This window comes from Rhipicephalus microplus, chromosome 4, assembly GCF_043290135.1.
Source record: "Rhipicephalus microplus isolate Deutch F79 chromosome 4, USDA_Rmic, whole genome shotgun sequence".
NCBI classification, from domain to species: Eukaryota; Metazoa; Arthropoda; class Arachnida; order Ixodida; family Ixodidae; genus Rhipicephalus; species Rhipicephalus microplus.
In genome coordinates this window covers 108,774,155-108,788,603 of record NC_134703.1, presented here as the reverse complement: position 1 = coordinate 108,788,603, position 14,449 = coordinate 108,774,155, and the positions used below count along the sequence as shown (strand labels likewise).

At 44.6% G+C, this 14,449-nt stretch overlaps 1 protein-coding gene across 2 annotated transcripts in view; it reads right to left on the bottom strand.

The window, feature by feature from the left end:
- Positions 1-14,194, bottom strand: part of LOC119172263 (paired box protein Pax-6-like) — a 243,714-nt gene extending 229,520 nt beyond the window's left edge. For both annotated transcript variants that reach the window (XM_075893483.1, XM_075893484.1), the window contains exon 1: positions 14,063-14,194. The gene's annotated coding sequence lies outside the window, so the exon portion shown is untranslated. The remainder of the gene's footprint in view (positions 1-14,062) is intronic.
- Positions 14,195-14,449: the final 255 nt, after the last annotated feature.

Sequence of the window (14,449 nt, the reverse complement as noted above, 5' to 3'; positions counted from 1 at the left end):
ATGCTTTGAAAAATTCTGCGCCATCATCCTGAACTATGGGTCATATACACACTATGTCATCTATTGACCAAGTCATGAACTCGAGGGGAATACATACATACGGAGGATGGAACGACCCATGGCCGTGGCGAGTGCGAGGCAAGAAAGAAAGAGAGTGACATCAGCGCACACTGCTAGGGGAGCATGACGTCGACGCGCAGTAGCGGCGGAGCAGCGTTCCACAGGCTATAGTCAAAGAGCTGCTTCGCATCTAATAAATTTAAATTCAGCAAACGATGAAGTTACGGGCATGTTAAACTTATATAACGACATCTCAAACGCATAAGGAAGATCTGTGTTTACCGTGCTTTATATGGAGTGGTTAAGATGTTTGTAAATTAATCTAATGTGATCAGAAAGAAAATAAATAGAAGGAATTGCGCAGGTAAGAGCGACTGAGTGCTCAACGTAACACGGCTAGCCATATTAAAGTACATGAACCCCAATGTGGAACTTATAGTTGAATGTAACATGTGTGGGGATGTCGGTCTTGATCAGGGCCCAAGCCTTTGGGGCCCTGAAGCAGGTACGCACTTGATTCAACATTCTTGAGGCATTGGGCTCGCTGTACTTTTTCCGAAAGCGATAATCTTTCTCCGGATACTTCAACTCAGAAATGTTCGCCTGTCACTCGATTGAGCCACTCGACAAAATTTTACGCAGTTTCTCAAGGCCAAGCCAACTTGAACTGGTTTGTGAACATTGTCGATCAGAAAGCAAATATTACACATATGTGACAACAAACATCAATACGTGAGTATCAGGTGGTGTGTTGCTTTATTATACAGAAGCGCAATTTCGAAGGCCATAATTTTTCTTATACGTTTCGCTGAGAATCCGACGCTATGCAGGAAAAGGTGGGCGTTTCCTACGCTTCACCGAAAATTCGACGCTATACACCAAAAAGCGCTCTGCCGACAATTCGGTGATGCCACCTGCCAGTGCATGCTCTGGTTTCTGCACAAGTGCCTGTTTGCCGACATTACTGCCAGACGGCGTCCATATCTGACGCAGTGCCTCCAGACTATCGTATTGAATACACTTGCAGAGAAGCATGCAGATACGTGGCAAATATTCTAAATCCAGGATGTGTGCAAGGGCTGCCGGCGGTTGCTCTATGAAGAACACCATCTCCATCTCTTGATTCACACAAATTAGTCTGCGCTCGACATTCGATGTTTTTTTTAATGTGCAGCATTTCTTTGCGAACTTCGGTAACTTTGAGCGTATCTATCTATCTATCTATCTATCTATCTATCTATCTATCTATCTATCTATCTATCTAGCCCCTTACGTTTGGGCGCTCTCGTGGTCATCCCTTTAACTTGGCGGGAACCAGAATAGCATGGGAGGGTAAGATGGTTTGACGAATATGACGCACTGGTCAAGACATGAATAATGTCACAATTTCGTCGCGTACGTCGTTAAACACTTCCCGGCAGACAGTGGCACATACCGACGGGCGGGTATGTGCCACTAGTATGCGGGCATGTGCCACAGGTGATTGACATATCTACCCAGGAACGACGAGAACACACATGGACAATTTTAATGCGCGAGCGTTAAGAGATACCCGACATCGGTAACGTCGACCCGACGAATGCAAATTAAATAATAAATGTCAGGGTCCCAGCTGGAATCGAACCCAAGCATTCTGCGTGGCATTGAAGCATTTTACCACAGAGCTACGCCAGGTCTCGGAACTAATTTTCAAATAGACGCTAATCTTCGTGAAACGTCAATAACGGTTGCAGTGCTGCCTACCCAATGTAATAAACAATACACATGTACCCCTTTGATACAGCTGTGACGTTCACTTAACGTCAATTTCGGTTAGTTGCCATGCGCTGAAGTTGATTTATGTAGCAGTGTTCAGGACCAACATCTTCGCGACCATCAGCGCTTCATATCAGCTTCTGGTGTTGCAATGCTAATACGCATGTTCCGGTTAACATCGTTGCGCAAATGCAAACAACTGGTTATATAAACATCTGCAACTCTTCAACATATGTCTGTGCATGCAACATTTGTACATATATTTAGTGTCACTTCAAGACGTGTCACTCAATAAAAAAAAATTGCAACACGGTCACCTTCCCTCCGCATGTACCGCGTAACGTCGATTTCCAGGTACGTGTGATCTGCCGATTTTTTAAAATCAAAATCGACTAATGTGTACAGTGTGTGTATATGTTTGAATGCTAGGCAAGTGCTAATTTAAGGGCTATATTTCATAGTTAGGCACAATAATATTTAGAACTAACAGACAATTGTCTGTTAGTTCTAATGAAATGCAAGGCCGCTGTTTACGCTCTCGTTGCAAGTATGGGATTTAGTTACGCGAATCTGACCCCCGGTCGGCTTAGGCTGCATTTTTCATTTCTCGGTATATGTATTTCGTTACTACAAATATTGACCATTGGTTCTATATGTGTTTCACATAGGTGGCGTGGCCGGTGCTATTCTCCCTTCTCACTTTAATATCAACTATCGAATGCACCTTGTTATTGTCGAACCCATTCTACCACCTTCTAATCTATTAATGTCACACGTATTACTTTCTATTCCACCACATGCCATACCCTACATTTAAGCTATTCATATACTGTTGCGTTTTTTTTGTTATACTTAAAATTTTAGCCCTAAGTTAGAGCAAGCTATGTGAACTGATTGTGCTCTTTTAGCTTTAGAATCAGCAGTACATATTGTCTGTCACAATTTCTATAGAAATTACTTCAAGCCATTCATAAATGCTTTGAAGTATGCGCTGCAACCCGTCCTTGTTGTTCGGTGAACTTCGTTTTCATAAGATGCGCTGTCAGTAATTAACCCAAACTAATACTGTCGCAAACTGCGGATTCTAAAGGCACGGCGGCTGATTGTGAACTGTCGTTAACTATCTGAGACAAGTTGTGTGTTATAGACATTTGCTATTTGTACTTGAAGTGCGTATACCTGTCCATACATCAGGCAGGCACAGCGACTTGCAATACGACCTCGACACAAATATATGGTATGTCAGCTGCACGCGCGAAGGCGCATAAAAAGCAGGCACTCTTGCACAAAGATGCAGAGAAAAAAAAAAAGAAAGCATGAACCTTCATAATATTATCGTATTCGGAGCGCCGCCTCACGCGTCACTTATTTTTGTCTCCCGTTCATATGTCTATATAAAACTGGCATTTTTCTGTCGCGCATATATCACGAAATACACGAAAGCTCTCGAAAAATGAGGCGTGTATGGTGATGCATCGGTTCTTCTTTCTCGAGCCATTGTCCCCGCAACGGCCTTTCTGCAGCTCCAGCGCGCAATCACATGCAAGTGCTCGTAGCGGCCATCAATAACGCCAGCTCCCCCGATTGCATTGTCTCGGGCCCCGGGCGCACGCCCCTAGTTTTGAATACCGATGTGTATGCGACTTTACGGAAGCGAGTCACATCGCATGAACCCTTATTTCACTGGCCATGTGGTGCATGTGCATGAAACTGAAAGGCGGCGCACCGCCTTTCAGTTTCATGCACATACAAGCGGGAGGGGGGGGGTTATATAACGAAACGAAACAAAAACTATAGCAAAATGAGGAGCGTACATCAAGACGCGTACAGCCAGAGTGGGCCATCAACGCTGTTGCTATGCGCGTGCTTTTTGCAGAAAAAGAACCATCAACTTCACGTTCACATGCATGGTGCCACGTTTCACGTCCGAATATATGAAGTCGCTCCCGGATAAGTTCGGACGTGTGTTGTGCGTCGAATAAAGCATTCGCATAAAAGACGCAGGCGACGTGATACAGCGGACTTTTTTTGTCTGAATAGATAAATATTTCTGTCACAATTATGTATGTAATCAATGTTATAATCATCGTCGGCCTATCTTATACGTCGGCTGCAGGACACAAGCCTCTCTCGATGATCTTTGATTTTCCCTAACCGGCGTGGGCTGCATGATTTCATTTTTTATGCTAATAGTAAGGGTTCCATGTATCTACTAATATCCTTTGACTCGATCTTCACCGATTTTTGTTACCTTCCCGTGCACGTGCCACGCCATCGTCAAAACGCATCAAAATCCCTTCAGCTTCGGTAAACGCGATGTCAGCTGAATGTCGAGGAAACGGCTAAAAATAGCGACATTAACAATATGCGGGGTTTTACGTTGAAAAACAACGGTGTGATTCAGAGACACCGTAGGGGTGCCCGCTTCGAAAACTTCGACCATGTCGTGTTTTTTACCGTGCATCGACATCGACATCATGCGCCGACTTGATACACTGGCTTCTGGCATTTCGCCTTCATCGAAATGTGTCCTAGGCGGCTGGCATCGAACCTGCAACCTTCGGCGGTCAGCAGCCGAGCACCACCAGGGCTATGCCGCGGTGGACGCAGAGTATTTAACGAACTTGTGCGTATTTCATATATGACGATGAATTGTGAAAATTCGGACAAAACCCCGAAAACTGCTTTGGCTTAGCTCGGTGTAGCTCAAGTGAGGATGCTTGGATGTGTTGCCACGAGATATGGAAAGAAGACAGCGCAAAACGACTGAACACTTTAAAAAGGAAGACAGAAACAACTATACAGTTGTTGTATAGGTCAGCGCATGCGCTGACTTATACAACAAAGGTTTGTTCGTTAACAGCGCGCAACATATACTTGCGGTGTCCAAAAAGGAAGCATAAAAGGAACATAGAAATAACAAATACACATTATATAAACAACCATCAAGCGTCATCACGACAAACCGTTCACATTGTGCGTATACAAACACCTGAAAGATAGCCAATTTCATTGCCCGACAAGGCAACATAAATTAGCGCTGTTGTGTGTTCTTTTTTCTGGGTCCGTCTTTTGGCGCTGTTTTTTGTCCGCTTATACATGTTATTAGCAAAGGCCGTCCGCTAATGACTTATGAATGAAGACAGCTTAGGCAATTAGGATCTTGTTTCACCCCACAATATCCTTTGAGATCTACTTACAAGCCCAACATTTTTAAGCATTGTCGCGTGAAAATATGCCGGCAGCGGAAAAATTATTACAGTCGCACACAGTGTAAACAAGCGCACACCTTAAACTCTAATAATCAAAGAAAGAGACACGAGCAGAAGGGCCCTTCTTTTTTCGGTATCGTGACGTGAGGGAATGAAAAACCTGTTTCAAACTAATTATTCTTCTCATGCGTACATTTAGAATTTAGTGCCTGATCTTCTCCTGGGTTCACTTGCGTCCTATCACGTGATTAACTTAAAATGAAAACAAAATGCCTTGATATTGATTTAATTTTTGTTCTCTCTGCTCTCTGTAAACTCCTTCTCCTTGTTTGATTGGTTGTGTCGGTGGGAATATATCTACCGCGCAGCTATTGCTGGTTGTTAAGTATTGAAAAGAAAGCATAGGAGGGTGAACAAACGGCGTAAACTGACCTGTCACGCCAGTCGCTTTGTACCCTGTCATTTATATCATGCGGTATACGGCCATGGAATTCTATTTCAAGGGCCTGTTGTAGTTACATTAAAGCTGTTAACCATTTCGCTTAAACGAAATGATACTACGGACGTTAAAGCATGCATTTATTTATTTTTTTTTCAGATTAATATAAGCGTACAAACTACATTTGCTTTCATATTAGGACACGTATAGCACGTACACCTGCATCCATGCGGAGTCCGTCAATGTGCATTCTTTGATTAAAAAAAAAACAGCGTTGCCGATGTGTATACAACGCATATAGGGAGCATATATGCATTCCCAGTTATAGTCTTAAGGGGAACTAAAGCGAAACAGTGACTGGATTTAGATAGGCGAACTGCACTCTGAGAACTTCCATGCTATACGTTTCACTATCGTAAGTTCATTATTAACGGAAAAAATCGAGGTCCAAGTTTCCTGTTTTGAATTTTTTTCCAAAATCTCCGCACGTAACGTCGAAAATTTCACAATTTTTTTGTCATGTCTTCGCGAGAATGCCTCGATGAAGCTTATCTGAAGCTTGGTATGCTAGGTCTCTGACACCCACAGAAAACAATGTGTGTCATGTTTATCAATTAGAAGCTACTTGGGACCCCGTAAATGCCTTCAAAATCTATGAAGTCGCGGGGTTTCGTGTGGGGATCTCAAGCTGGTGTCTCCACCCGTATTTCCTTATCGCGCGGCGTGTCGCGGTAAGAGCGGTGTTTTCGGGATAGTGAAATTGTAATTTACGAACATGCGAAAAAATCGTTTTGCTCTTTATCGTGCCCCTTTAAAACAGACTCCCTGGACCGATACAGTAGAATTCGCGTATGAACTGCGAGAAATAATACATAACCGCGCACAGCACTCCTCCTGAGTGGAGCACGAGCATTTTCGGGTGTGTGCGTTTTTATTACTATTAATGGACTGCCGAGACCAAGGGAAAGTGGGGACGAAGTCTTTTGTCATGCGTTTGGACAATGGATTCCAGATTACCCGCTCAATAATGTTTCGGGGATCATTCTATGCAAAGAAGATATTTACCATGGTCTTCCATGTACGACAACCTTCATGCTGCAATGATGATTAGGATTACGATGATAACGACGACTATCTTTTCCCGTTCTCACGTGTAGTGTATACCGAAAAGTGAACATGGTATAGTAAGATCCCTGCAGTTTCTGCATTTTCTTTCTCTGAGACCAATAAGCTGCTCAAGCTTAGTCAAACCGCGTTTCTTTGATTTAATTTAATGGCCCAGGATATCTCTGTTTCATGTTATACTGATCGTGGATTATAAATTAAATTTTATTTGGATTTTCTGAATTTGTTCGTGCTAGACGTACACGATGCTAAGAGGCACACCATATATAGTGAAAGGGTTCGAAAACTTCGACCTGATAGCTTGTTTAACGAGGTGCTGAATATATTAGGTACACTGGCTTGAAAAATTTACACTCTTAATCAAGTCTTGTTTAACGGGCTGGATATAGCCTGCAGGAAACCGAAGGTTTCTCACTTGGTTTTTGGATATAGCCCACATTTAACAATGACATGATTAACAGCTAACGCAGACCACTCTCAAGCAATGATTTCTCTTTTTAGGGGCGAAGCTCCTTATGGCGCGGCTTGTGCGTCCCTCGTAGTACGTAACCACCAGTGGCACATACCCGAAATAGGTATAACATTTAATCTCCAAGGTGGTGCCGGTGAGAGATTTCTTCTGTGCGTTGTTTAACAATAAAAAATAGTGCTCAATGTACATGCCAATGGCTGCTAATGGGGAATGAGAGACAGGAGCATTCGGCTTTTAGTCAACGCGCACGCTGCGATCCCCATTAGCAGCCATTGGCATGTTTATTGAGCACTATCGGACAAGAAAGGGATGCTACATTATACTCGCTGGGTGTAACCTCCTTAGTTTTAGAAAGGTTTAGCGAGCGTTGAGCCGCAGGGCCATGAATACAATGAACTAGTATATACCATGAATGAATTCGAGGTGGTTAAAGGGGGGAAGCAGATACGAAGCGCAAGCCGTAAGAAATTAAAAGTTGAATCCTCCTGTCTCTCATTTCACATTAGCAGCCACTGGCATGTACATTGAGCACTATATCTGACAGGAAAAGGTTGCTACGTTATACTCGCTGGGCGTAACCTCCTTGGTTTTAGAAAGGTTTAGCGAGCATTGGGCCGCGGTGCCATGAATACAGTGAACTAGTATATACCATGAACTCAAGGTGGTTGAAGGTGGCAAGTAGACCCGAAGCGCAAGCCGTAAGAAAGTGTGCGTGTGCCACCTTTCGTTTAGTCCTTGGAATGTCCACTGAATGGCGGTGCTTCTATATGGGGAATATATGATAAAAAGATGCGAGATGGTGGGACTTGGAGTGTTGAATAGATGGACGAACGGACACACAGACAGATGCATGGATGGACGCATGAACGGACGCAGGGGTGGATGCATGAACGAACAGACGCATGGACGGTCACATAGACGGACGCATGGGCGGACGAATGCTTCGCCCCACTCTCCATCATTCACTCCGTGGATATGCTGCCATTTTTTGTGTCTTTGTTTTGTTATTTCAGGCCAACAATCTATAATGGTTGCTTTTGAACAACTCTTAACACAGCTCAAATGCAGCACGAACACTCGAACAGCAAAGGACAACTCATTCGTTTATTTTTTACTCCTATAAAGGAAAAAAAAAACAAGGGGCACACCTGCAGTGGCACCACATCTCTGTGTTCATATTCATGAGCCGCCCCGCCGCGGTGGTCTATATAGTGGCTAAGGTACTCGGCTGCTGACCCGCAGGTCGCGGGTTCGAATCCATGCTGTGGCGGCTGTATTTCCGATGGAGGCGGAAACGTTGTAGGCCCGTGTGCTCAGATTTGGGTGCACGTTAAAGAACCCCAGGTGGTCGAAATTTCCGGAGCCCTCCACAACGGCGTCTCTCATAATCATATGGTTGTTTTTGGTTAAACCCCACAAATCAATCAATCAATATTCATGAGCCCTTTTTACCAACTATATAAGCCCAGCTATAGATCATTTGCTTTTCATGGTCGCGTTTCATCGGATCTGTGCGTGGCCACCCTGCATAGCGAGCACATACCGATATGTCCGGGTATCCATTGATATACTATAATATGATGCCCTCTTGCTCGAGCTTGATGGTGACAGTTTCTCTTTTTTTTATGTCCTAATGACTCACGAGTCCTCTTAAGCATGGCAAATTTCTAACACTGAAGTGCTGCCTTCGGATCGCAGAATATGACTATACTTGCATGGACGCTCTTGAACGATATATTGTAAAGCGCGGCTCTCATAGCATCTTCAGCGCGGTTTTTGTAGACTTCATTGTACCAACTAATAGATTTTATTGTCGTTTCTGCAACTGGAACAGCAGCTGCCCCCGATGAGCTGCTGGAAGAGACCAACCCATTCATACACATCTGGATTCGGTCCGAGTATGTCTCACTTGTAGAGAAGCCGCCGAACACTGAAATGGGTCGAAATCTCAAGTGCTTTCTAGTGGGTCTACCCAAAAAGAACGCTGCTCGCGCGGAGAGTCCGTGCTTGGCCGTTACTGTCGCCATTGTGTATACTTGCTGTGTGCCGGCTAATAAACGCCATAACACACTTAATAATAGTAGTGTGCAGAATTAAAAAAAACATACATTCGATTCACGTTACGATGCAAACAAATGCACCCAACTGACTATCGCAACTGACTATCGCAGTCTCACTAATATTGTGTTTCGCAGAATTAGGCAAGATCACTAACTTCTAAAGCATCGATGATGGTGGCAAGGAGTTGTATCACGAAATGCTTGTGAGGGGACTGGTTGGAACATACTGCAGGTAAAGGCTGTGCTGCAATGTTGAGGACAAAAAATGGGACTGACACAGGGAAACAGGACCGTGTCAGTCCTGTTGTTCATCCTCAACATTGCAACGCAGCCTTTACCTGCCATATCGTGAAACTTGTAGCGCTCGAAGAAATACGCGGACGAAGGAAGTGCAAGACGGCATGACGGTGTGCGTAAGACGCGACAGGACGAAGCGTATCTTGTCGTCACTTCATTTTCTTTTTCGTTCGTGTCTTTCTTCGTGTGCCGCAAGCTTCACGATGTATCTCGACCAACAAGCCGATTCTTATACACACTGTCGAGAAATTACAATCAGAAAGATTGAGATCACTTAGCAAAACACCGTTTCTAACTTTCTATATGTCTATGAAGTATCCGCGTTTTTCTGCTTCCTGAATATGCCCGCGACATACAGGAAAAAATTCGGCAGATCGCACATATCTCTTGGGAATCGATTTTATGCGAAGCATGTGAATGGAAGGTGAATGTGTTTTCTTTATTTATTTTTTAGATTGGGCAAGGCGTTAGGAAGTGGCGTTAAAATATGTAGAAATCCACGCACACACATACGTTAACAACCACGTATGTTTTGTATATTAGCCGTTTTTCACAGTTAAGTAACGACGCTATAGCAGCAATATGAATATTAGTACACCAGAAGCGGTAAGCTGATATGGAGCGCTCATGTTAGCACTGTGCGCGAGCATGGGAGCCTTGAACACTGCTACATGAATACACTTCAGCGGATGCCACCTAACTATATATACGATAACCCGATATGACGGCTGTATAATATGAGTATACATATCTAATATTCATAAAACTGGATAGCAAGAACTGCAACCACCGGTCTATTTGAAAAGTATATCCCTGGCGTGCCTCTGCGGAATACTTCATTGCCATCCAGAAGGCTAGGGTTCGATTCCTGCTGGAGCACTGATATTATTGTTTACTTCACCGGTCAATGCTGCCTTTGGCTGCTTTTTCATAACGCTCGAGCGTTAAAGTTACGGATGTGTGTTCTTTCTCGCCGTTCCTGGGTATGCATGTATATCACCTGCATGTGGCACATATATATACACGCCCACGGGTATGTGTCGCTGTTTTCTGGAAAGGATTTGACGACGTACGCGACAAGGCTGTGACATCATTCATGTCGTGACCCGCGATTGATTGATTGATTGATTGATTGATTGATTGATTGATTGATATGTGTGGTTTAACGTCCCCAAACCACCATATGATTTTGAGAGACGCCGTAGTGGAGGGCTCCGGAAATTTCGACCACCTGGGGGTCTTTAACGTGCGCCCAAATGTGAGCACACGGGCCTCAGCGTTTTCGCCTCCATCGAAAATGCAGCCACCGCAGCCGGGATCCGATCCCGCGACCTGCGGGTCAGTAGACGAGTACCTTAGCCACTAGACCACCGCAGCGGGGCTGTCGAGCATGACCAGTATTCGTCAAACAATCTTACCCTTTCGCACAAATTTTGGTGTGACCCAAGTTAGAGGGTATATATATATATATATATATATATATATATATATATATATATATATATATATATATATATATATATATATATATATATATATATATATATATATATATATATATATATATATATATATATATATATAGATGCCAAAAGTGCTTACAGCATGCAAAGAAATGCTTTAATTTAAATGCCATGCCACGTGGCATGCCGCATGCAATCTCCCTGGCTCGGAAGAGACGACGATTCTCGACGTACCGGTCCAGTCAGACATTACAGAAGGCGTTGAATGCATTTTTTGCACTCGCAACTTCACTTGAAGAAAGGCTTTGAGGAATGTCGTGCACCTTAAGCCATGAAATTTTTTTATATGTTGTGCATTTTTTCCTATAATTCTTTATTTACCTTTATTCCATTGCCAGAACGGAATGCAATCAGGACTGTTCAATGCACTCGCTTATCTCCCTTTCTATAGAAAAGGAGATGATACAAGTACACAGTCCTATATGAGTAAGTGCTTTGACATTTTCTAATTGCATTGTTCGAGTGCTGTTTATGTGCATGGAACGTTACAACAGCTTCGGCTTATCACGAATGGTTTAGTGAACTGAAATCAAGGTAGAATTACTATAGAACACCATAAATTTACCCTATTCAAGTGTCTTGCTTTGTTCTTGCGATACGAGAAGCCTCTTACCTGAATTAGCCGTCCACGTAACACCGTTAATCTTTTAACGCTTTAGAGAGGTGCATAAGTCCAGTCAGCAAGCATTTTCGGAATAAAAAAAAAAAGCTTTTGTAAACGTATACAAAAGGTGGTTAGGGTGACGTATAGCGGATGTGACTTGACCAGGCATGGGCGTGGGCTGCATTTTGCCTTCTAAGGTTCAAGCCCACGTCACATCGCTGGGGGGGGGGGGGGGGGGGTGAGTGCCTGCTTACTCCTCACCTGGCGTCGCCCACGCTATAATGCCGACGGCTCGACGTCGCCTGGCACCCTTCTTTTTGTTATTCGTAGAGTAAAGTACTATCAGGTATATACCGCTCCCTTCTAAACACACACACACACACACACACACACACACACACACGCACACACACACACACACACACACACACACACACACACACACACACACACACACGCACGCACACACACATTACCGCGTATCTGCGATTTGTTAACGTTCGCTCACTGCATAATATGAGTTATGTAAAGAAAATATAGCGTAACACGTAGCGTATAATAAATCAGGCTCCTTAAAACTAAAAGCCAGTCTTCAGATAAGGGAACACATTGTACGTACAAGAGACGCCCAGTGTCGGCTCTGTTTATAACTTCACTAGTTAAGTTTGCCATGCATGACGCAATAAAGGCTGTGGCCTGTTCTGGTTCTGTTGATTCGGAGTCTTCGCTTACAGTTGCAGACATATAATTCATTTGGAATTAACTACACTGCCAGAAAAAGAAACAGAAAGTGTGTACAGGTATTCGCACTCTTCGCAAATCAATTTATTATTTTTTTACGTCTGGTAGAGCAAGTGGAACCGACGTGCTACGGCTTTAGTAGCAGCCATGTCAAAGGCTACCTGCAAGCGGTCATTCTCGTTTGGTCACTTAATTCCTCATCCAATGTGCAGCACTGAAGACCTGCCGGCAATATAGAGGGTGCCAAGAAGCTCTTAACTTTTGCAGACGCGCCCGAAAAACAAAAAAACCCGTTCTGGCTTCGCGGGCGTTCTCCCAAGTCAAGTCGAGGGAGAAACTTCCTCCGTGTGCCCCTCCTCACCCTCGCGCCCAGAACAAAGGCACAGGCGGGGTTACAATTAAAGCGCGGCTCCGCCCACTGATCGAGCTCACTCCCGATTGGCCGAGACGCTCTTCGGAGGAACCGTTAAGATGGCTCGCCAGAGCGCGCGTGGGAGTGCGTCTCAGTGCGTCTTCAACTTGGATAAGGCGGTCAATCGAGGCGAGGGTTTTTTGAGGGGGAGGAGGACTGGTTCCAAGTTGGCCTTCGTTGCTTCTGCGCACCTTAGTCAGCCAATGCGATATGTTGATACGAACTGCCGGTTGCCTTCATTTTACGTTATTAATATTTTTGTTTTGCCACACTACGGACGGATTGAAAGAGCGGAAGCGCCATTTCTTAAATTTCGACGTGCGTGACAAGAAAAAATGCGTTTTCATGACAATCAGCTGTTTCTTTTCAGGAAAGAGCACCAATATGAAAAACATAAATATTTTTACCTACCTTTGTTTCAGCCGCATGCATTAAGATGTGCTATGTGTGCTAAAGAATCGCCTCTTCTTCGGCAGTGTGCTGCTGTCATGTTTCGAACATTGCAAGCTGAGCCTTAACACCTTTAAAACATGGTAGGTCTTCAGCACCGATGTCATAATGAGCACGTGCGATAATGTACAACTACCATCGCAACAGGCATGTACTGCTGTGCGTGTACTTTTTGGCGATATCGCCGAAGATGACCGTTCGTCATAGCAGAAAGCCTCCACACTGTTGTAAATTAACATTTCTGTTAGTACTATGAGTATCGGTGTCAATACTCGAATAACAGAGCAAGAAAAAAATAAAGACAAGGAATTCGCTGCCACATTTTAATAGGAGGGATTAGCAGATATGAAACAATACCAGTTGCTCGGTGCCACCTATAACTTAAATTAACACCCCATAGGAACGGAGACAATTCTGGTGTGGCATTCATACATTTGTCTTGAATTAACCTGTCTGTACTGTAATTTCTTATTCCCTGTGCAGGCGAAATTGAGTCATCACACATAAGCATGATGTGTGCACATGAAAAATATGGGCTCGTATTGCCAATTAATCAGGAACATTAAACGGTGGGGTGTGACACGTTCATAAGAAGGGTTTACGTATCGTCCTCGTGAATGACCACTCAACTTGTTAATTTCGATCATGCGTCATTTCATGAAATTGTCACTCACGAACGTAAATCGCTGCTCAATTGCAATCCCAATACTGAAACTCTTGTATGTCCCTGCGAGGCACCATGACTGTCTTAAAAAAAATTGAAATCAATTACTGCTGTCACAGAGAGCAAACGCCTCGCTTTTGCCAGTGACATAAATAGTAATCGCACATCAGCGCACGACAGATGCAGGAAAAACGGGAGGGCGGGGGAGGCAGCTCGTGAGAAAGGGTGAGTGAAAGGCGTTGACTCACCCGCGCTTCGTTCAAGCCGCCGGCGTCGAGTCGACGTCTGGTGACGCGTCGTGACGCAGATGCCAAAAACCGCCGACGGGCTAGCAGCCGGCGTCGACGTGCCTTCTTCACTGGCTGCTGACGCCGAAAAAGCGCGGGCGAGCGCGCGCGCGTCTGGTCAAAAAGGCGAGCACGCTAGCGACTGGCCGCGCCAAAAGGTGCGCAGCGCGGGAGCGCGCCTGATCACGCTTGCGGCAGTCGCGCCCATTGGCCCCCCTTGCGCCAATGTGCGCGCGCGTATCGACGCTAGTCGTGGGCGGGGCTTGACCCGAGGGAGGAGCGTGACCGACCGGGAGCGCACGCGCTCGCTCGCGCCGCGCTGTTTTTCTCCTTTGCGCTTTCCCGCGC